Source organism: Mus musculus, chromosome 1, assembly GCF_000001635.26.
Source record: "Mus musculus strain C57BL/6J chromosome 1, GRCm38.p6 C57BL/6J".
Classification (NCBI taxonomy): Eukaryota; Metazoa; Chordata; class Mammalia; order Rodentia; family Muridae; genus Mus; species Mus musculus.
Window position 1 is genome coordinate 126810852 of NC_000067.6, and position 23925 is coordinate 126834776.

The following is a 23925-nucleotide window of genomic DNA, read 5'->3' on the forward strand; positions in this document are numbered from 1 at the left end:
TGCCTTCAAAGACTGCATCCTTTCGCTGGCTACCCTCTTGTTACCAGCCTTTCCCCAGAGCCTGAGCCCATGTTATAGTGCACACCTAACCTTTTCTGAAAGTGTCCCGAGACTGTAAGATTTAGGAGACTGTACCATGGCAGATTGAGGAAAGCATTCCAGTGCCCATCATAAGACCTAGCTTATGCTTAGTACTGAAATGCTGTTGCATTATGACGGAGCTCCGTGGTACTTAACAACCATCTGGAGCAGCTAGATGAGTGAGATGTGTAGTGGGACCACCCGCCACGGTCTCTCTCGTTTAACTTTGCAGAGATGCTGAATGGAGCTGCTTTTGATATCCAGGAGACCTGTACACATTTGGCCCCATTAATGCTCCACCACTGAGAAGGAGAGGGACTCCCAAGGTCCTGTCTTCCTGAATATTTATAGGCAGTTGTCAGTTGCTAATAGAGAGGCTGAGTTAATGATGGCTGGCAGAGACAGTTTCTTCAGAGGTATAGCCATTTATAAATTGCTCATGGTCTTACAGATAACCCCAGTTAAAATCATTGGTTCACAAGCTAAATGTAGGTGGAATCATTTCTTTATAGTCTATCCTTGAAGCCATAACCTGAATATGGGTGTTCAGAGAGGAACCATGAGTCATATTGCAGAGCCCTGAGCTGAACAGATCACCTAATCCAGTCACTCTAATCACAGTTAGTCATTCTGTCATCCACTTCGGGGTCTAGATTCAATTTATATATTTCTTGTGTATGTGTGTGTGTGTGTGTATTTGTGTGTTCTTGTGTACTTGTTTCTGTTTGTGCATGTGTACATGTCTGTGAAGATGAGTCGTCTTCTATCACTCTCACAATTTTTGAGACAGGGTCTCATTTGATCTCACAAATTTGTCTTGACTGGTAGCCAGTGAGCCCTGGGAATACACCTGGGAGTACATCTGTTTCTCACCTCCCCAGCACTGGGATTACAGGCACCATGCTTTATTTATTTATTTTTTTAAATGTAGGTTCTGGCTATATAAACTCAGGTCTTCGTGCTTGCATGGCAAGCATTTGGTCAACTGAGTAATCTCTTCCCTGCCATTATGCTTCTAATTGAAGGAAGTTTTACTCTCACACCTAATGAGATTGTGAGAATCTTTTGCAGCAGAACTTTCCTCCTCTGTATCTTATAAGTGATAGATATGGCTCCATTATAAACTTCCTTTTCCTCATCTGCTAAGTTCCATATATTTATATTTATATATATATATATATATATATATATATATATATATATATATATATATACATACACACATACCTGGTCATAGGTATATATGCACTTACATATATAAGTATGTATAATGCAGGGTTCCATAAGTTTTTTCTCATACAAATATACAAGTACATATTGTGTGACTGGGAAGAGAGCAGGAGGACTCACATTGAAATCCCCAGGATCCACGTGAAAGCTGCCTGGTGTCATGTGCCTATAATCCTAGCCCTACAGCAGAATCCCAGGCACTCCATGAACAGCTAGTGTTGCTATGTCTGTGAGATCCAAGTTCAGTGAGAAACCCTGTCTCAAAAAATTAGGTAAAGAGGAATAAAGGAAGATAACCAACCCAATTTGTACTCTGTCTTCTACAGTTCCAAGATAGCCAAGTTTAGGCAATGAAGGAAATCATTCAAAACATAAAGCTGGTGAAGATATAATTGAATGAGGGGACCATGTTCCAGCCTATCCAGCTGAAGAACTTGGCATCTTTGGCCACATGGTTCTGGCTTTAGGGTCAAGGATGGAAGACAGGCCTTATGGAATCTTACCCCATGAGTACAGAAAGCTGCTGAGGCCAGGGGTGTGCCAAGAATGTCCCTGCATGAATGCCCAAAGAGGCCATTTTGTAAAGCTTTGAAGGTCAAACCTGAATTGCCTTGGAGATCCCAAGATGTTGGAGATGATAGAGCTGTGAGATACTTGCTAAGGTGAGCTGTTAATAGGAAGTTGAGCTCGGCCAAGAGAGAGGCATGTGTTGCTATCAATAAAGCTGAAAGGAATTGGAGATCTGAATAGTGCTTTGATGTCAGACATAGAGATGCAGAGATTGGAGTTTCCTCAACTGTTTTGTTTTGTTTTGTTTTGTTGTCTTGCTTTGATCCAGTATTTCCTCACTATGTTCCTTTCCCTATGTATTGAAATGTTATTGTATGTCCTGTGCCATGATATGTCAGAAGTATGTGATCTGGTTTTCTGTATAGCCCTGGCTGTCCTGGAACTCACTCTGTAGACCAGGCTGGCCTCAAACTCAGAAATCTGCCTGCCTCTGCCTCCCAAGTGCTGGGATTAAAGGTGTGAGCCACCACTGCCCACCTTTGTTTTGTTTTTAATTTTGATTTTATTGGGAATTAAAGTTAGGAGATTACATGAATCTCAGAAAAGACTTCGGACTTTAAACATTGTTGAGACTGTAATAAACTATAAGGACTTTTGAAGTTGGACTAAATGCATTTTGTATTATGTTATGGCTACAAATCTATGGTGGCCATAGAGTGAAATGTGGTGGTTTAAATTGGTATGGCCCCTATAGACTCATCTTTTGAATGTGGGGTCCATAGATAGTAGCATTATTATCAGGTTTGGCCTTGTTGGAGGAAGCATATCACTGTGGGGATTAGGTCTCACAAGTTCAAGCTGTGCCCACTGTGACACATAGTCTACCTCTGCTGCCTTCAGATCAATTGTAGAACTCTCAGCTCCTTCTCTAGCACCATGTCTGCCTGTACACCTTCATGATTTTCACCATGATGATAATGGACTGATCCTCTAGAACTGTACACCAGCCCCAATGAAATATTTTCTCTTATAAGAGTTACCTTCACAGCAATAAAAACTCTAAAACAGAAATTGATACCAGGAGTGGGGTGTTGCTGTGATTGGCCTGACCATGCTTTTGTTTAGATGTTTGTGAACTTTGGAATTGTGGGTTAGAAAAGCGTTTGAGTGTTTAAAGTTGGGATTAGTGGTCCATCCTTATAGGAGCGTGGAAGACAGTAGTGCTGAGTGTGATCTGAACTATAGGGATCTGGTTCAAGAGGTTTCAGAGGAGAAGAATGTCAGTTTGTGGCCTAGAGACATTCTTGTAAAATTTTGGTGAAGAATCTGGCTGAGTTTTGCCCTTGTCCAAAAAAAAAAAAATCTGCCTGAGGCTTCAGTGAAGAGTTTTGGATTAATTGCATTGGCAGAAAAATATCTTAAAACAGCCTGGCATTGACTCTGTTGTGTAGTTACTAGTGTTCGCCCTCATGAAGATCTATAACAAAACAGAGAAAGCCTGTAAGAAGCTTCCTTTCATGGCTTCTAGTATAGCCCCTGTCTCTAGAATCCTACCCTGCTTAAGTTCCTTTGATGATGAACAGCAATTTGGAAGTATAAGCTGAATAACTCCTTCCTCCTCAATTTGCTTTTTGGTAATTTTTTTAGAGCTATAGAAACTCTAAGGCAGATAGTTTATTAAAAAGTTATTTACAAGCTAAACATTAAAGATGCAACTCTCCAGCTCTTTCAAGGCATCCCCATCACTATAGGGTAGATCTTATCATTATGGCATGCAATCAAGAGAGAGAGACAGACAGAGACAGAGCGACAGAGACAGGCCTATATACAAAGAGAGAAAGGGAGAGAGACTGAAAGAAACAGAGAGAGAGGCAGACATACACACACAAAGAGAGAGACTGAGACAGAGACAGAGCACATGACATAGTGTTTAATTTTGACTGTCAAGTAGATTCTATCCAGAGTTAGTCAAAAGAAATGCCTCTGGACAGGTCAAGTCTGTGCAGGGATTTCCAGAGAGGGTTAATTTGGGGAAACTACCCTCCCAAAGTACATAGCCCCTTCTAAGAGGCAACTCAGACACAAAGAGGTCCAAAGAAAAAGCAGGGCTGCTTGCCTACCTCCACTGCTTGTTGGTGAATGTGTCTATCCACTGCTGCCCCTGTCAACCTTTGCCACATTACACTCCCAATTCTTGAGCTTTTCAACACAGACTGAAACCAGGAGCTCCCCAGGAGTCCTCCGGGCCTTCATCACCAGTTTGAAAATCCAAGGCGACCAGCCTCACAGACTGAGAAACTGCAAGGTTCTCTGCCTCTACAGAAGACAGACAGCCTTTGTTGCCTGCACAACCTGTTGTGTGTAAGCCAATCTAACAAATCCACCTTTAATAATACACACACAGTCCACACATTCTATTCCTCTAGAGAACCCTGGTTAACATCTGACACTGAAGGACAGACATCAGGACAGGCTTGACGCCAAACCTTACAGTTTCACTACTAACATTGGCAGAATAGATACAAAACTGCCAATGTCTGAACTCTCCAGAGATGTCCTTAAACCTTGTTGAAGGCATGGTGCCAGGTAGGATCCTCTATTCCAGATTTTCTTTGCGCAGTTAGATTTCAGGTTGAATATTAATGCTTATAACTTTCAAAGGCTTTAATGTATGGTCTTCTCCTTGTTCAATCACAGAATGTATCGTAACAGGACTGGAAATCATACTGAAAGGTGGACTGTAGAGCTCTGCTATGGATCAACATTGGAGCCAATCTAAGTTTCGATCCTGGCTCACCCTGCTGATCTCTCTGGCCTTGTATGGGCCATTTAAAGTTCTGACTTTCAGCTGCCTCTTCTGCTAACTGACATGATATAGAGATTCAAGAAGTATTCACAGCATCTACCAACCAAAAAGCAGAAATGCAGTGGCTACTGTTATGTTACCACACTGGAGGTGTACTATGGGAAACCTGCTTCAATAACACATGTAGCACATTGCTAGTGCTGTGTAAGGCAGGTATGGTAGACTAGACCCATAGCACCTGAGAAGTGGAAGCAGAAGGATCAGAAGGTCAAGATTGTCCTCGGCTCTTCAGTGACTTTGAGACCAGCCTAGGTATATGAGACCCTGCCTCAAACAAAACAAAAGTCTCATGCAGCAAGACTACAAAATGAAAAGGAGGAGACTTTCCTAGTGTGCTGGAGAGAGAAAACTACCAAGCCCTAAAATATCATTTAAAAACAAACAACCCATAAAGTCGCACAGTTCTCTCTTTGGACACACTCCTATGTCAGAGTTTCCTCTTTCAGGCAGAGATAACATGTATAGACCCTTGTCTTAATGGAGCAAAGGCTTATTATTAACCAACAATGTACCGAGTATAGGAGTCCCACTGTCAGCTGGACTCTTAAAGAAAAGAATTGTATTGAAAACTTCACAATTAGAGATATCCTTCCTTGGATTAGGATCCTAAGAAAGATGCTTCCCCCACCCGCTTCTCCCATCGCCACCTTCACCATCACAAAGCAACTCTGTTTGCCTAGACATGGCACAACGCAAGGCATTGTGGCCCTTGCCATCCCCCTTCTCCCTCTATGACCTACAATAAGTAGCAGCAAGGTTGTTGCCCCAGGGTTGTATGTATGCTATTGGGGAGTGGGAGGAGGTGGATGGTGACACACATTGGCCAGCCATTAACTGCATTAGTTATTTTTTGTCGTTGTTATGACGACAATACCTGACAAAAACAACGTAGGGAAGATGCCCCCACCCCGCCCCACCCCCTGGCTCACAGATTGAGGTAAGAGTCTCTTACATGGAGTATGAGACAGCCAGTCATGTTGCTCTGGCTGTCAGGAAGCAGCAAGAAATGAATGCTGTGCTCAGCTCACTCTCTGTCTCATCTACTTCAGGATCTCAGCCCATGGGATGGTCCTGCCCCTATTGAAGGTGGATCTTTTCATTCAACTCACTTAGCCGATGCAGAAACTTCCTCACATAGACACACCCAGAGGTTAGCCTATTAAGTGATTCTAGATCATGTCAAACTGATAATCAAAGCAAACTCTTAACCTAACATGTCATGTTGATTATCTGTGGCTGGCATGATGGCTCAGTGGTTAAGAAAGCCTACTAGTCTTCCACAGAACCTTTCTTCAGTTCCTAGAATCCACACTCGGCAGCTCACAACCACCTGTAACTCCAGTTCCAGGGGATTTGACTCTCTTGTGGATCCTATAGGAACCTGCCAACATGTGGTGCACATATACACACTCAGACACACATGTACAAAACAAAAACAAATAAGAAATCGAGAGGAAACATAGTGGATTTTTTCATTCAGTGAAAGATACTGAGCAAAGCCCCATAGCCTCCCACCATTGCAAACAGTTAGCAATACGGTAAGCGTGCTCCTTCACTTGCACCAACTAGAGCCATCTCTCCTCCAGCCCCTTAGGGAAATAGCATGTACTTTTCAAATACAAATGATGGAAACCCACATAGTCAGAAACCTCAAGACATATTACAGCCAGTGGATCCACACATGAGAACCAAAGGCAGGGCTCAACAAACTGATGCTCTCTCTGTCTCTTTCTGTGTGTTTTAATTATATACACCAATCGATGGTATATGGCAGCATGCTAAAGAAAGAGCTTTTTCATATATGTTATACATTTTGCCTATCCTCTGTCCCTTAGTCGCTTTCGTTCCTCTAGACAGTTTTGCTTCCCTTTTTCTGTTTGTATGAAATCCAGAACCCTATTCTCTGCCCCCAAATGGGCAGTGCAGTGAGACTTTTGCTGTGTACAGCAACCTGGGTGCTCTGTAAGCCAGGGAAAGTGGGAGGGAGCTGGCTGAAGGAGCACACAGCACTGAGTCAGAGCTCAACTATTTGGGAGATTCCATCCATCCCTCTGGAGGTTAGTAACTCAGAAAAGACAACCGGTTCTGGCCTCTGGTGATAAACAAGGGAAAGAACCCAAAACTCCATGGGATCTTGATGGATAAGACGAGCTCTAAGAAAAACTAATTTAAGCAGCTGGGAGGCTCCAGACAAAGGCAGTGTTGACAGATGTGTTGGGGCAAGGCTAATGACATGACCAGGCCAGGCTGCGCCTGGCATAACGGAGTCCATTGAGCTCCACCTACCCCACCCTTCATCTGAGTCAGCTTAAAGGCAAAGAGAGCAAGCCCCGCCCCTTCTGGGACATCCCCAGCCCGTGAGAAGGGAAACCGCACTTAAGGTTTGAAACCAGCAGTGCAGAACCCACACGTGGGAAGTGCAGAACTGATAGCCATCCCTGGGGCACCTCAGGCAATCATGTGCAATTTAAAAACACATGCTGTAAACCCATATTTAAGGTTCATCAGAAGCTGCGAAGTAGCTGCATATAAACCATGGTTTCTGAAAACTGGAGACTATAATCCCAGGAGACAGGGCATGTTGAATATTAAGAACACAAAAGATCAGATGAAGCCAATTTGGCTCTGAGTCACGAAGACAAAGCAAGCAATTGGAATAGCAGAGTGTGTGGTGAGCTTGCTGGCTGGAAATAGGCACCACCATCATCCACCTACCCTGATCTTTGTAGGGATTCCTCAATGGGTATGGCAGGGCACACGGCCCATCCCTCAGGCTTAGCCATACACTTCTATTTGTGAATCTGAACTCATCCACCTAGAGACCTGGGAACAGAAAGAGTCACACTTGGTATCTACAGCAGAACTCTGCAGTGGCTAGCATGCCCTGGGCTCTCTACACCTTTACTCAAAGACAGAAGCTATCCACACTGCTTCAGAGACTAGATCTGCTTCTCCCAGAAGTTGCTCATTCTCCCATCCCTGGAAGGACCACTTAGTAGTAAATATTGAGTTTCAAAGATAGGCCATTGCCAGGAGACTCCACGGTTTCTGCCATAATACAGCAACCGTCACAACAAGACCCATGCTTAGTCTCTGGCATAGGTTGGTCTTCACAAAGGGTATATTTAAAATAGAGTGTAAAGTTCTCAAAAAAAAGAAGTGCTGTTTGGGCGTGTGTTTGTTTTCCCGTAACCTGTATATGACAGGCAGCTCACAGCCTCAGTCATGGTGACTTGAGATGAGAAGGATGGCCTTGCCCTCCCAACCTTCCTACCAGCTTCTTGTCTGAATTTCATTTCTGTTGTGAATTTAGTGTGCGTACACATACATACGTGCAACTGTGCGCATGCACTCCTGCATGTGTGTGTGTGTGTGTGTGTGTATGTGTGTGTGTGTGTGTGTATGTGTGTGAACAGTGGTACACATGTGGAAGCTAGAAGACAATGTGCAGGAGCCATTACTCTCCTTCTATGAGGTGGGCCTAGGGGGTCAATCTCAGGTGAGGGCTATCACCTGCTCAGCCATCTCACTGGCATTAACCTGCATTTCTGACTAATCCTTATTTGTGAATAAATAATAGATGAATCAATAAATGAATTTCCTGTACAAATCAAAGATTCTTCCTATAACATTTTCCTATATCATTTTTGTTTCTAGTTTTTCTTTGTTGTTCTTATATCTTCTCCATGAAAGCAAGACAATGAGGCTCTCAATACCTGAGTGTATCCAGCTGTAGAAGGGATCCTATATATTTAATTTTTACTCCTCTTCATAGAACTTGTGGTGTTTCCCACTGTTTCTAGAAACATCACTATTAAGACTTTGTACATTAAAAAATATATATACACTCAAGTGTTCGAAATCAGAGTTGATGAAAAGAAGTCAAAGACCCTGAAGAATATATCATAACTTTCAGCTAAATGGTGTTTCCATGTGTGTATATATACATCTTTGCATATGCATGTGTGTGCATATGTGAGTGTATACGTGTGTGCATGCATGTTCCTGTATGGGTGTATGTGTATGTTTACATCCACATATAAGAGCATATATGAATTTGTATTTCTCTGTATATGCACATGTGCATGTATGTTGCACATGTGTGTATGTACATGTGAGTGTGTGCACATGTGTTATGCACCCTTTCTCCTTGTGGTAACCTTCCCTATGCAACAAGGGGGAGAGCACATCTCTGTCCGTTTCAAAGCAGCAATTGTACACACTGCTCTTCATCATGGAGACCTGCACCATGGCATACAGGCCTTTGAGTTCTCAGCACCTCTGTGTGGATTCCTCCTAGATAAAGAAAAGCTGAGCGGCTGTCTCTCTAAGCATCTATAGGCTTGTAAACATCCTAGTCTAGACAATAATTAAAGTCAGAAATGTAACTTAATTAAAGCATGTCTCTTTGGAGCCCTGGGGGCCATTCCTCGTGCTCGCTACAAGTAGTGTTTATACAGGCTGTTCTGGGGTGTGCTTGGGGATATCCTGTTAGGACAATCTCTTAAATTAAGTGTGAGAAAGGGCTATGAAGCGGGGAGGTCTGGCAGATTTAGGTGGGTGCAATAAAACAAAAGAAGATGCTTGTCTGAATACCCAAACACCATGGGATTGGTGATGGCTCTGTGGGCAAAGAGGCTACCGTACAAGCATGAGGGACTAAGTTTGGATCCTCACAATCAGTGTAAAAAAGCTGGGCACAGTGGTTTGTAGAGGCAAGAAGTTCCCTGTGTTTTGCTGGCCAGCCAGCAGGGCATTCTTAATGAGTTCCAGGCCTGGAAGAGACCCTGTCTCAAATATAAGATGGACACAAGAGTGACACTGAGGCTAACCTGTCACCTACATGTTCACGTGTCTGCACACACTGCCACCTATGTGCACACATACATGAGCACATACACACACGCATGCACACACACGCGCGCAGCATTGCCCAGTAGCCAGGATTTCAAGGGAACAGAAACTGAATTTGCTCTTTTAAGACCACAATAAGCCCTTAGACTAAACAACACATTAGAAATCAAAAACCAGAAGTTTTGAGGGCATGGTTGGCATTTCCATATATCTGTTTATAAAATATTCTTATCACTTTTTTCATTGGTGACTGCATTTCATATACACAGATTTTACCTAAAGCTATCATTTCTAGCTTCTGACTAATTTTTAATATTTTTTTGGCTTTTTCTGAGACAGGTTTTCTCTGTGTAGCCCTGGCTGTCCTGGAACTCACTCTGTAGACCAGGCTGTCCTGGAACTCAGAAATCCACCTGCCTCTGCCTCCCCAGTGCTGGGATTAAAGGCGTGTGCCACCACGCCCGGCCGGCTTCTGACTAATTTAATTTTTTTTTAAATGAAGACTCAATTTGTTTTCAATAATGATGACACTGTTGGAACCACAGAATTATGCCACATCAGGACTGCCTCCGGCTGACCCTCTCTACAGCTCACCTCATCCAAATCACTTCCTGCCATCCTGCCAGCAAAGGACCAGTGGCAGTTCTGGTTATCACACAGTTAATTTTTCCCTACTCTGGCAGCTCTCTTTATTTGTACCCCCTCCATGGTCTTTGCAGCTAAATTTGAATTTCAGACCTTCCCTCCCTCTCTGCCTCCCCCTCCCCCTCTGCCTCCCCCTCCCCTTCCTGGTTATAACTGTCAGTATCTTAACTGGCATCTTTCTTTTTGTGTGGTGAGTATGTACATGTACATATTGACTGGTGCACTTGTGTGAGCAGGTCTGCATACATGCTTATGAACATACATGTGCAGGCTGGAGGAACACCTCTGGTGTCCTTCCTCGGGAGTTGTTCACCTTGTTTTTTGAGACAGACTTTCCCATTAGCCTGGGCCTCAATGAACAGGCTAGGCTGACTGGCTAGTGAGTTCCAGGAGTCCTCTGACTTCCACCTTTCCAGCACCGAGATTACAAGTTCATACCACATCCAGCTTTGCATGTGGATTCTGGGTATGAGACTCGTGTCCTTGTGCCTCCATGGGAAGCCCTTTGTCAGCTGAGCCATCTCCTCAGCCCTGAACCCTCTTTTAGAATGTGCACACTGGCCTTGTTAGAGATGGGTCAAGATTGGATCACGGAGGGATCATAGAAGCAGAATACAATGACATGGTAAAATCAGACAACTGGACACAGGGTCAATAAACCAGTAGTCAGAACTTACCGGGATCATCAGGAAAATAAGGGTTCAGAGCCACACTCCTCACCCTTCTCTGAAGTCTTGATCAATACAGAAGGTCTTGATCAATGCATCAATATAGAAGCTCTTGATCCATATGTAAATATGAAGCAAAGACATGAAAAACTTCTTTCTCTTGTATAAAATCCTGCCCTGCCTGCCTCACAGGACTGTTGTAAGAGCCAAAGAAGGATGATTAAGAAAGTGACCGATTAAAAACAAAATCAGTTGAAATTTTGTTTTACTAAGTTACTAGATCACATGGATTTATAAAAGGAAAACTCTCTACCAATCCAAATTTTCTTAAATCCCATTGAAAAAGTAAGCAGGATGCCAGTGTATATGGAATATATGCTGTTTTACCATCCACCCAACAAAAAGAGAGTAGAAAATAGTCACAATATAAACCGACCTTAGCAGTATTATCAACACCGCTGAGTCTAATGGAAGTCATACAATGTAGAATTTCAACCAAATCCAGAGACTTGAAGACCCTTATCTAACATCTAGCACAAGGATGGAGGTGATCCAATTATGAGAGGGGTGTTCTCAAATCCAGAATGCTATCAGAGAGTTAATTGTTTAAAATCGAGCTCTCTCCCACTTCTTCTAGAACCCGACTTACAGACTCACACATTCTTTGCCAGTATCAGCAGGGTCATCGGGGTTCACCAGAGGCCTGTTCGGCTACTTCAGCCCACATGATTGGGCTGCACCTTGATATGGTATGAAGTAGATTAAGGCAGTAGATTAACGTCACTAGGCTGGAAACTAAAGGGGAAGTCTCAGGTGACTGGCCAACATCCGGAACAATAAATTAAAGGTTGTGTTAAACTAGAGGTTAAGAGCTTAGACTCTGGCATTTGGGAGGTCACAGGATTAAATCTAACTCCACTGCATACTTAGAAAAGCTATCTGACCAGGTAGAATCTCTACTTCCTTTTTCTAAATGCCAATTCTTACTCTCTCTATGATCTTGTGTAGATTAAATAGGACAGCTCATATATATGGCATGTAGTGTAATGCAGGGCTTATGATAAGGCCCCCCAAAACTGATGACGTCACCTAGCATCGTGAGTAGCCTATCCATGAGCAGTGATGAACTTGACTTAGGTGGATAGACTTAAACTTTGAAGGCCAAGGCACATTTCCCAGATGAGCATAGTAGGTATAAGAGCAATTCCTACCAGAGACCTTTCTCAGGCTGAATGGTACATATAAATCCTTTTGAGTGTAATCTTTTATAAAGTATAGGTCACTGAGGAGCATGCTAGTCACCAATGCATGCCTCCACGGTTACAGAGTCCACCATGCATTCCCTGGCTTCTTGTATAAGATGTGAACAAGACCAGCCCTCCAGCATTCCATCATCACCATAGATGGGGTAGGGGCTAATGAGGCCTTCCTCCCTGTGGAGGTATAAGCTGTTAACAGTTGCTGGGGAAGGGCAGTCATATTCCACAGTAGTGTAGCCACTAGCAAATACCCTTTTCAAGTAAATAAGCCCTAAATGACCCCATGGTCATCAAGCCACCTCTAATTAATTGTGTAGGGTCACATACAGAAGATGTGAAAATGGAAGGGGGACTTGCGAAGAGTGGGAGACTTACTAGGAGAGGAAATGGAGGAGAAGAGGGATAATGGAGGGACTTAGAACATTCTACATGTATGTGAAATTTTGCAAGGGGTAATAAAAGAAAATAAATCCAGTATGAATGGACTCACATGTCAGACACTGACGTGAGCTCTGCCCTGGGGTGGTGAAGGAGTGGCAGGTGTCCCTTCCCTAATAGGGACAGCCTCCCAGCAGGGGAGGAGACAGGGAAGGCCACAGAAACTCCATCCTAATGCAGAGGCTAAAAGAAATTAAGATGTTAGGGTTGAGGTTATTTACTTATTTATTTATTTACTTATTTATTTTTATTGTTAGGATTTTTTTGAAGGGGGTGCTTTTTGCTCCTGATGGCTGTTTTCTTGAGGCAGGGTCTTGCTATGTAGCCCAAGCTGCAATTGTCTGGGTCATGTTCTTACTTTCTATTGAACTCTGAGACTCCAGGATGCTGCTCTCCCACAAGTTAATGATAGTGAGGCAGGTGTTGCCTGACTCTTTGTAGACTAAGTTTTATAGTGACACTCATTTTATCCAGGAGACCCAACAGCAACCTTAGAGGGTCAGAAGGCAGACTCCACGAAGTCATGCAGCCTTCTGCTGGCTCTGACAAAACAGCAGAGGGAAATAACTTGCAAAGAAAAGTTTATTTATCTGAAGCTCTGGAGAGAGGGAAGAGTAGGGAGAGATGGAGAGAAAGAAGTGAGAGAAGGGCAAAGGAGAAAAGAGGCAAAAGAATAAGAAGATGGGGAGGAGCAGGAGGAGGGGGAGGGAGAGGAGCAGTAGAAGAAGCAAGAGGGGGAGGAGGGAGAAGGGGGAGAAAGGAGGAGGGAGGAGAAGTATGAGGCAGAGGAGCAGGAGGAGAAGAAAGAGGAAGAGGATGGAGGAGAAACAGGAGGAGGGGGTAGGAGAGGGAGAAGCAGGAAGGGAGGAGGGAGGAGAAGCATGAGGTGGAGGAGGAGGGGGAGGAGCAGGGAGAGGAGCAGGTGGGGGGAGCAGGAAGGGGAGGAGGCAGAAGCAGTGCAGAGAGAAGAGTAAAAAGGGACAAAGAAAGGAGAGAAGGGGAGAAAAAGGGAGGAAAGATTGAGAGCAAGAGAGCAAGAGGAGGGTAGGAGAAAACAGAAGAAAAGAGAGGGGGAGAGAGGGAAAGTGGGAGGGAAGAAATGGAGAGAAGAGGGAAAGAGTGGGTAGAGACAGGAAGGGGAGAGAAACATTGGGATATGTCACCAGTACCTTCAGAATGTCCTAGAAAGCCTCACCTCTCACTGGCCCCATCCTCCTCTGCTGACAGCACTTTGCAGGTGAGACCTTCAATCCAATGAACCTCATAGAGCCTCTTTACACAGTACCAAGATCACAGACTGCGCTCTGGCTGCTCAGCCTCTCACTCAGCAAGAGCTCCTCAACAGAAGCGTTTCTCTTAGTGGGAGAGAAGAAAGCAAAGGCAGAGTGGCCCCAGAGCTGGCCATGTGGCATCCCTGGTCCCAACCCAGACACACTGGGAGATTCTATCACCCTGTTCCCAGGCCTTCCCTTGGAGGTCTGCCCAGTGCCTGGCTCTTTCTGTGAGACTTCATATGCCACCTAAAACCAGTTAGAAAATCTTTCCTTCTACTTAAACCAGCCCAAAGGGATCATGGTGTCCATTACTGAGTCAGACTGAAACAGAGAAATGTGGACCAGAGAGATAAGGAAGTACCAAAGGGAGTGCTAACAAGGGGAGTATTGATAGGAACAACAACAGGGAGGAGAGCTGACGGGAGGGAGGGCCAACGACCTGGCTCAGTGGATTGAGGTGCTTGCTGCCAAATCTGACAACCTGAGTTCGATTCCCAGGAAAGAATCAATTCTCACATATTGTCCTCTGACCTCCACATATCTGCCCCAGCACAAGTGATTCCTCATAATACACACATACAAAATAAGTAAGTGTTAAAAGGAATAACTGTGAGATAAGAGAAAAATTTGAGATGAAGTGGCCAAAAGGCTTAATTGATGCTATGAGTGTGTGTATATGTCCATATATGTGTAAGTGGGTGTGTACTTGTGTGTATGTATTTATACTTGTGTGTATACATGTATATGTATGTGTGTTTGTGGGACTAGCTGCTTGTGGAGACCAGAGCATAGCCTTGGCTGTTATTAATAAGATGCCATCCACCCTGTACTTGGAAACAGGGTTTTCCACTGCCCTGGAACTCAGCAAGCAGGCTATGCTGACAGGTTAGTGAACCCCAGGGATTCTCCTGTTTCCAGACCCCCAGAACTGGAATAATAAGTCGTGCCTTTACTTCCAGCTTTTGTTGTTGTTTTCTGTGTTGGTTTGGGAATTTGAACTCAGGTCCTTGTTATTGCAAGGAACTCACTTAAGTGACTGAGAAATTGCCCCACCCCTGAGAAGTCAACTTTGACAGAGATATGGAGGAAAAGAAGACTCCCATAAAGAAGCCTCCGGGAAGACCAAACATCACTGGCTAAGGCTCCAAAGGGAATCTGTTCCTTGGTGTACAGCAGAACACGACTTGGGACAGTGACAGCAGAACCTTGAGCAGAGCACAGAGTGGTTCAAAGTTGTCACACAGACTCATGCCACTCTCTACACAACTTCCTGTTGACTACTAGATCAGTGCAAAAACTAAGAATGAATATTCCCAGACTGGGAAGACAGCTCACAGGTTAAAGCGCTCGCCTCCCAAGTGTGAGGACATGAGTTCTGATCCCTAAAACCAACCTACCTTCCTTCCTTTCTTCCTTTCCTTCCTTCCTTCCTTTTTTTCTTTTTTCTTTTTTTTGGGGGGGGGGCGGTTGAGACTGGGTTTCTTTGTGTAGCCCTGGCTATCCTGCAACTCACTCTGTAGACCAGGCTGGCCTCAAACTCAGAACTCCACCTGCCTCTGCCTCCCAAGTGCTGGCATCAAAGGTGTGTGCCACCACTGTCTGGCATTTAAAATATTTCTGTTGCTGGATTAAAATAATCCACCAGAAAACAAGTTAGGGAAGGAAGTCTCAAAGTTCCAGGGGGGAATTCAGTCTGTCAAGCCTGGGTAGGCATGAAGGCAGGAGCTAAGGTTTGCCTGACAGGAGGCAGAGATCAAATTTCATCCACACGCAGGAAGCAAAGTGAGCAGGAAGTGGGGCCAGGCTATAAGACTTCCATGCCCGCCTCCCCAGTGATGTATTTTCTCCAGCAGCCTCTACCTCCTAGAGGCTCCATAACCTTTGCAAACAGCTTCACCAGCTGAGACCAAGGATTCAAACTAGTGAGTCTATAGGGAAGATTTCATTTTCAAACCACAGCACTGTGTAAAATGCCAGGTGCTATGACAGGAAAAACATCGGAAACATTAGTAACAATAAGACAGGGGACAGAGGTAGGCAGATCCCTGGAAGTTTTCTGTAATGACCAAGTTCCAGGCCAGTGAGAGACTCTGTCTCAAAATTGAAAAGGTAGAAGATGTCTGAGGAACAACATTCAACATTCAGTACCTGGATCCCCTCGCATGTGCACTGTACATGCATGCACTCGTACACTCACACATACATGGACACACGGAGAGAAAGAGGAAGAGGAAGAGGAAGAGGAAGAGATGGAGGAAGAGAGGAAGAGAGAGCAAACTCATTGATTTTACAGAACCACAATATTGAAGCAATATTTGAATCACATTGTATAAAAAATGACCCACCCCTACACATCACAGAATGGAAATTCAAAACAAGACGTATTCTAGCCTACAGGTAGCTCAAGAAGCATGATTCTCTATGCCTAGCCTCTCTGACTTTCCCTGCAAGTAGTATTCTCAGATCTGTGTGACCACAGTGACTCAACTCTGCTGGAACAGCTCAGAGGCAGCCACAGACAATAAGTCAACAAACAGGTGTGGCTGTCTTCCAATAAAACTTTATCCACACAAAAACACAGTGGGCAGGTTTTCGCCTGATTTGTAGCTTGTCAATTCCTGTGCTAAGCTGAGAGAAGGAGGCTGGACTTTGCTTAAAGGCAATCAAACCACCTGCCTGATCAAAGCTCTATCTTTCTCTTTATCCTCCTCGCCACTGTTCAAGGATATTAGTAAAACCTTCGTGTCTTGGTCCCTTCTTCAGAAAGGTGGTTGGAGCTCCTTCCAGCTCCCAGCCATGGCTCTCACATAACAATGCTGGCAGAAGTCCCTGCCCATAGAGAATATGTATCTGTAGAATGCTCATCCATAAATAGGACGTCTATATATCACTCTCTACTCAAAGGCTCATGGACCATCTAAGAAGAAGGATTAAAAAGACTGTCAAAGCCAAAGGTTGGGAAGGGCCAGACCGGAGTTGTCTTCTGGGCATGACAGAACTGCTGTACTCATCAATTTAAAACCACCTTGTTTACCTGCACAAGAGCTGTACAAGATCAAGGTAACCAAGACTCCAGCATGGAGGGATGAAGGACTTGAGTGGCAGATAATGGCTTTTGGGAGAGGGGGAAGACTTGGCATGTCTCTCTCTCTCTCTCTCTCTCTCTCTCTCTCTCTCTGTGTGTGTGTGTGTGTATGTGCATGTGTGTATATGTGTGTGCATGTGCCTATGTGTGTATGTGTGAATGTGTGATGTTGCTGTTGAAAGTGTGGCCCCTGGTAAGCCGGTGTGCACCAGTGGACATCCCCACTTGCATGAGTCTATGGGTAATTCAAACTGAATCTGCTAGCTCACTTTTTAAAAAAGAAAAAGAGCTGGGGGCTAGAGCAGTGGCCCAGTGACTTAGAACACTAGTAGCTAAGAACTCACTTTTGTAGATGGCCCAGATTCTATTCCCAGCACCCACAACGATCCAACTCCAGTTCCAGGGGATCTGAAGCCTTCTTCTGACCTCTGTTGGCCCTGGCATATATGTGGTGCACATACTACATGCAGACAAAACAGGGTTATATACATAAAAATAAATAGAATCTCTTTTTCTAAAGTGGGTGTGAGCCGGGTAGTGGTGGTGCACACCTTTAATCCAAGCACTCGGGGGCAGAGGGAGCAGAGGCAGGCAGATCTCTAAGTCCAAGGCCAGCCTTGTCTATAGAGTGAGTTCCCGGATAACAGAGAAACCGTGTCAAAAAAAAAAAAAAAAAGATATGTGTTTTTGGGAGGAGAGACAGGGCATAAGGGTGAATCTGAAAGGATCCTAAGAGAGGGAGCAGGGGTTCACTCTATGCCTGTATGGGGTACTCAATAAATAATACAAGTATTATTTTTTTAAAAAAAAGATGTACCTGCATATGGAATATATGTCTAAAGTCAGAGTCTCCCAGGAATATATGGCTTTCTCCCCACCTTCCAGGAACCAGCATGGTACCCCTCATTCTGCTCTGGTGAGTAACTCAGAGTCTGGAGAAGCCATTCACTCTCAGGGACCTGCCAACTGAGCCGTAGATTACCTTACCATTCTATTGCCCAAGGTCTTTCTTCCCATGATTCAACACAAAGTTGCATTTGGGTCCATATGGACTTCTGTGTGTGTTTGTTGGGGGTGGAGGGTGGAATCATTGTATGGGACAGGCACAGGTCACACGAAGCCGTGTTTTCCCTCCAAGTTCTGGCACTGCCACAGGCAGGGAAAGTATCTGTGTTCACGAATGTCTCCATTCACCTCTATCATAAACAGAGCTCTATGTGTACATATAGCAAAGTCACTGCCTGCCCACAGGAAACCCAGAGTCCTTTGTTCATGAGAGGATGGACTCTCTCCACTGGGTCCATTCAATGGGTAGAGAGCTGAGTCAGGTTTTTCCCTGAAACTTCTTCTATTCAGTATTTCCTTCATTGACTTTCGCCACTCTTAATGGGTAAAACTTTGCTGTTGCAAGATCCCTTAAAATACCCCTCCTGGGGCCAACCGCTGTTTATCTTGGCAGCAGGTAGCTCCAAAAAATTTGGAAAGTCTCTACTTGGCATGGGCTCTGAGCTACTGGCACGTTAGAGATTAATAAAGCACATTTAGCAGCGCTCAGGTCTCTGCAACACAATCCCTCACCGTGAAACGTGCGAGATTCTTTGTTCACGGCGAACAAAGTCAAAGCCAGAATGAGCCAACCATGACAACCAGAGATAGGAAACAGTCAAGATCCTTGAACATCTTTCATCTGGCAACTGGTGGGTAGGAATTGATGCCCAGTGCTCAATTATACATCTGCTTGGTGTTCTCAGCTGTATGAACTGGGCAGGAGCTTGGGACCCCTGAGCTGGGAGCTGACTGAACAGCAGCGCCAAGATATCAGGGCTGTACCTGTTTCCTTGAAGCCCAAGAAAAGCTTGAACTGAAAGCCCGTGAAGGAACAACTCCAGAAGCAGAAAAAAGAATCAAGATTTACCAAGACATTTCCAAACATTTTGGCTTTTCTTTAGGAAAGCAAAATGCTTAGGTTTGTTTGGATATTAGCGAGGGAGGGAGGGAGGGAGGGAGGGAGGGAGGGAGGGAGGGAGGGAGGGAGGGAGGGAGGGGGAGAGAGAGAGAGAGAGAGAGAGAGAGAGAGAGAGAGAGAGAGAGAGAGAGAGAGAGAGAGAGAGAGAGAGAGAACCAAGTAAACTTTGCTCGATTGTACAGGTGTGGCGCTGGTACCACAGGAAGGAGACAACAGCGACAAGAAATGGGAACTAAAACTCAAACAGGCATTAGACAGCAATTACAGGTTCCGAGGAGGAAGCAATTCACTGTGAAACCCCACACACCTGGATTCTCGCAAAGCAAGCACCGGAAGAAAATAGCAGGGAGCCACACGCGCAAAGGCACCATGGTGAGTGCCAACGCAGCCTGCACGTGCTGAGCGATGCCTGGATGTATTTACACTGAGTGGCTCCTCCTCGGAGTCCTCCAGAAAAATCACGCAGACCTGCAAATCAGAAGTCCAGACCACTGCACTGCTCCTGCTGAGCACAGTAACCTTAATTCTCCACATCAAAGTCCACACGCAGTGGGACAAAAAGCGAAGCAAAGAAAAGTTCTATCCTTACCTAAAAGGCATAGCAGACAGGCCAGCTGGTTGCTCCGCCACCGTTAGCCTGCTCCGGGGTTCTGTCTCATTCCATCCAAAGTCCTAGTGCTACCCAGGAGGGCTCCTGGGGGGTTCTCGGATCTTCCTGTAGGAGTTTTTGATCACTGGCTTGCTTAACAAACACGCCTGTGTTCTGCGGGCGTTTGAATGCAGTACCACACCGGGCACCGAGCCAACACTCAGCTTCCACAGGCAACAAGAGAGAGGAAAAACTCACACCCTCCCAAGCAGGCTTCCCTCCTTGGTGTCTTTTAAGGTGGGGATCCAGGTGTCATCTCTGGTTGGAGGGTAGCGTGAGAGGTAGCTAGCTCCCTTTTCTGACTTCTCCGCTGCCTCGTGGGAGCCCCAAAGTTTGTTTTTCTATCTCACTGCCCCGAAGTTCTCCTCGTGATCGGGATCGCCCGGCTTGCCTTTCCACCAGCTGCACTTTAAATGTATTTTAATTGGCTGGAATGTCGAAAGAATCTATTTGGCAGTCGTTTACATGGGACGCACGCCCAGGGCAGCTGAAAAGAGGCCCCAGAAGCGGACGATTACTTCATCAAAAGCGGCAGTTTGAATAGCACTGACTCCTACTGAACTACAAGGAACGGAGTTCTATAGCCAAGATGGAATAATTAATAATTTGTGGAGAAAATTCTTCATTCATCTAAAAAAAGCCAAAACGAAGGGGGCGGGAATCCCTGCAGGTAGGGGAGTACTTTCTGAAAGGGGTGACTTATTACGGCCCCTGTTCTGCTCTCTACAAACATTGATTTTGTACAGCCTTACAGGAGGGACATATGCATAATTTGGTTTTCCTGAAAAGCTAAATCAAGTAATTTTCACTTTCAAAGAGCCCCTGAGATGCATAGCACTTTTCCACCCTCATTCATTAGCCAGAACCCACACTAGATATTTTCCCGAGTGAAAGACAGTTATTCAAGTTCTTTCTTTCTTGGTGACCTCTCAGCTAGATCCAGCTTCAAATAAATTCTCCGTGAATCCAAATAGATAATCATCAGCGCACAGTGTTTATAAGCCTGATTAGAATTTAAAATATTACAAGTGAAGAAGAGTCTAGGAGATCGCTTGGATGGGTCAGACCATTTGCTAGGCAAGCAATAGGACCTGGGTTCAAATCCTTAGAAGACACATAAAAAGCCGTGTGTGGTTCTGTACACCTCTAATCTCAGTAGGAGGGTAGCTGGGGCTTGCTGGCTGCCCCATGTCACGAGATGAAAGCAGAAAGAGGTACAGGAGAGCTCCCAGCTTCCTTCTCTGGCCTCTGCATATATATATGCATATATATATGGGCATGCATATACTCACACAAGTGCGAGTGTGAACTCTCTCTCACATATACATACAAAAAATGTTACTCAAAAAAATGATAGCTTAGGCAGATTATGACATTAAACAGTAGATAACAAACACTTATGCATAAATGTCTCAAAAAATAGAATAACAAAGCAAACCATAAGTCAGATAAAACAAGAGATAAATGGAAGAGCCTTCACATTTTTTCTAGACTGCTGATTTTCCAGGAGGCTGATTTATTGGTATATCTCAAGTGGGCTTACAGATTAAAAAATCCCAGGCTTTCTGGGTTGCCCTAATGACCTCCCTCCTTCAGAGCACCTGCCTTTAGTGGGGTACCTAGAACGAGGCAAGCACCCCAAGTATTCTTCTCCAATGGAAAATGTGAGCCAGGAAACACTGACACATACATTCATTACTCTGCCTTTCCTTCATGTTAATAAAACTGTCTGTGGTTCTCAACAAGACGGAACATGAGGAAGGGTGATGTATGTGTGCATCGTTCAGGACGATTTGTTGAACTGCTCAGAGGCAAAACCCAGCACACGGGGAAGTTAAAGAGAAGGCTGAAAGAGAGGACTGGGCCAGCCTCATGGATATGCAATCTTCATAGCCCTGTAGAGCCCTGTTCCCTGCAAGGGCTTGTGTGTGTGTTAATGTGCTCTCTTTTAACATCATTCTTATATCACATTTATTTGTTCATATTGTGTGTACACGTAGAGGTCGGAAGACAACTTGAGGATGCCAGTTCCCTCCTCCCACTGTGTGGGTCCCAGGATCAGATTCATCAGGCTCGGCAAGGGCTTTTACCTGATGACCCGTCTCCCAGGCTCTTCTCCTGTCATTCTTGTCTCCTTAACTGAACAAGGGGCCCTGTGATTTCACTTTGCTTTGGGACTGGAAGACAGGCAGCAACACCTGAGAGAAACAGTAGCCATCTATGAGGTTAAACACAGGATTGCTATTTTAAAACATAGGGAAGAGCCAACAACATCGTGCATGACAAGTGCTTACCATACCTTTGCCTTACTCAATGCATTGCTGCTAGGTGGGCAGAGGTCTAAGATGGAGAATGCCACCCCATCCCCGCAGTCATTGGTAAGATGGTGATCTATGTGTTGTATGCAGTTTACCCTGGTGGGATGCATCACTGCACTGCATCTGGTAGGTTCGGAGAGTCTTTGTCCCCATACAGTCAGCTCCCACTTAGTTATTCTATGGGCAGAAAGATCCACTGCATAACTAGCCACCTTCTTTTTCCAAATTAACTTAAAGTTAACTGTGGTTAACTTTGCCAAACCCAAACACACCACTGGCCCACCACTGTGAATTCCAATAACTCTCAAGCTCTTCAGAGAGCAGGAACCCCTGGAGTGCTCTCCAAGACCTGAAGCCTGGGTGGTAGCCTTCCTTGGCTTATCAGAAGGCATACAGAAAGCCTTATCTCTGTAAGAGAGGGCTTGCTCTCTGATGTCAAGCACTTCCCGTCTCTGCTATCTTGAGTCTCTTACCTGGACTTGTAAATGTTTGGTCTCAGTGTTTAATAAGCAAATAGATCAGCATTCCAGAAAGAGAATTTTAGAGATTAACTGATTCTATTATTTTTTAAAGGACATTTGAAGCAAGAAAATAATCATACACAGGCACATACACGCATGTGTACACACACACAAGGGACATGCACATATACATTCACTCACAGAATTGAGTTTGTATGCGTATGCTTTCTTTTGCTATGCATGTTCCTACTTTGTGTCTCTTTGTGTACACGTTCAGTTGTACATGCATGTTGTGTGCATGTAGAGGCCAAAGGTCAACATGAGTCATTTCCTCAGTTGCTCTCAGCCTTAATTTTTGAAACAGGATCTCGGCGGCGTCACTGAACGTAGGACTCACAGACTCTGTTAGACTGGTTGACCAGTGTGGTGGTTTAAATATGAAATGGTGTGCTTTGGTTTGGAGATCTGAACACTTGGTCCTCAGTTGCTGATACTGTTTCAGGAAATTTGGGAGATACAGCCTGGCAGGAGGAAGTATGTCACTGGGGTTAGAGGAAGTGGAAGAAGGAGTATGGAAATGATGTAAATACACTACTTATGTAAGAAATTCTCAAAAACCTAACAAATTAACCAGAACACAGATGATTGTTCTAGATGCTACTTGGGTTACCTCTTTGCAACCATCACACAATGCTGTGGAGAAACAGTATTTATCCTTCTTTTGCAGATTTATAAGATAAAGATCTGCCCGAACTATTCACATTGTCACTCCCAGGACTTGGCAGGGCAGAGATTTAAACTCTACTCCCGATATTTTCTTTCCTACAACTACCCACCTGTCAAAAACAAGTCAAGGAACAGAAAACAATTGGCTCCTTAGGAGAGCCTCTTTAGCCCCAAAATTTAGTGCTGATGTAGGTCAGTGACTCTGGGCAAAGACAAGAGATTGGTCTGGGAGACTCTGGAAGTGAGAGGAAAGATGAAGGGGAAGATAGGAGAGATGTGGGTTGGGGGAAGGAAGGAAAGAGAGGGAGGAAAGGGAGAGGGAAGGAGATAAGGGAGGGAAAGGGAAAGGAGAGGGGGAGGGAAGGAAGAGGTAGGGAGAGAAGAAGGAAGGGGAGAGTGACAAGAAGAGTGACTTTGGATGTTCCTTGCATTCAGAAATGGTGTTTTAAAGCCCCCATATCTAAAAGAAGTGTTTCAGAAGACTAGGGGGAAAGTAGCAGCCCACCAATGTGTTGGAAAGCCAAAGAAAATTCACCACATTTACATATGTGCTACAGCTGCTGTCTTCAAATACAGTCTTATCATTTCCATGGTATCTTGACCTTTGGAGACTTCATCAAAATCCCAGTGACAAAATGATTAGTGCACAGCTTTGGAATTTGTTCTTGCTAAGCACACTTCCTGATCATTGTCACAGGCAATCATGATGAGACCTTACATGCTCCAAAACTATATCTTTGCATTGCTTAGACACAAGTCAACAGAGTTTTCAGGAGACAAGCCACACAAGGTGTCTTTTCTGGGATGGGCTTTGGTCCAAGACCTGAGATGGATTCGCTCTTTGAAAGCACGGTGATTACCAAGATTTTAAAGATGGAAGAATGGGGACACAGAG

General features: G+C 44.6%; 1 protein-coding gene across 4 annotated transcripts in view; it reads right to left on the minus strand.

Annotated features, from left to right (window-relative positions):
- Positions 1–19945, minus strand: part of Nckap5 (NCK-associated protein 5) — a 917161-nt gene extending 897216 nt beyond the window's left edge. For 2 of the 4 annotated variants that reach the window (NM_176957.3, NM_001081756.1), the window contains exon 1: positions 19466–19781. The gene's annotated coding sequence lies outside the window, so the exon portion shown is untranslated. Of the gene's footprint in view, positions 1–19465 lie in introns of all 4 variants that reach the window. The other 2 variants (XM_030252625.1, XM_006529326.4) reach the window with 1 other exon arrangement.
- Positions 19946–23925: the final 3980 nt, after the last annotated feature.